Below are 725 nucleotides of genomic sequence, written 5' to 3'. Positions count from 1 at the left end.
ATTTTTCCCCATGGGTTTGGTTTGTAGGAGAGCCTAGACTTGTTGAGGAGGAGGGTGGTGTAGGATATGAAATAGAGAGTGATTGTGCGTCCATAGCTACAGGAGGGTGCATTTTAGAATGGGCTGGCAGAGCAGTTTCAGGTGGTTTTGACTCCTCTTGGATATCCTTAGGTTCTGATGGGTGAGTTTCAGAGGTGTCCAACGGAGCAGGGACAGGTCCTTTCAGCTTCTCCTGGCTGGAGGGAGATTCTGTGGAAAGAGTCTCTGTCGTCAGCTCATTCGGTTGAGCTTCTTTGCTTCCAACAGAAAGAATGAGGGTCTCAGCCGGTGAGGGTGCTGGCTTCTTGCTCTTGCAGGACTCTTCCTTATGACCGATCTCTCCACAGAGTGGACATCTTGGTGGAACCCAATGGTATAAAACATGTACTATATCAACTGACCCATCATCAAGTTCTAATTCCACCTCTCTGGGAAGTACCTTGGTGAGATCGATATCGATCTTCACATCCACTGATTTAATACTTGTCATTGGCCTGTATGAGATTGGTGTTCCTATGGCACTAGCTATATAGCTTATGCCTTCTGGAGTCAGCAGATGCAGCGGCACATTGGTCAAGTGTGTCCACAAGGGAGCTGACCTGAGTGATGGAGGATTTCTGGCGAAGTCAGGCGACCACTCTCGCACGAACATAGCTTCTGAGCCCACATGCCACAGCTCCTGCTGA

The sequence above is a fragment of the Tarenaya hassleriana genome, unplaced genomic scaffold, assembly GCF_000463585.1.
Source record: "Tarenaya hassleriana unplaced genomic scaffold, ASM46358v1 Cleome1, whole genome shotgun sequence".
NCBI lineage: Eukaryota > Viridiplantae > Streptophyta > Magnoliopsida > Brassicales > Cleomaceae > Tarenaya > Tarenaya hassleriana.
This window is presented reverse-complemented; position numbering follows the sequence as displayed.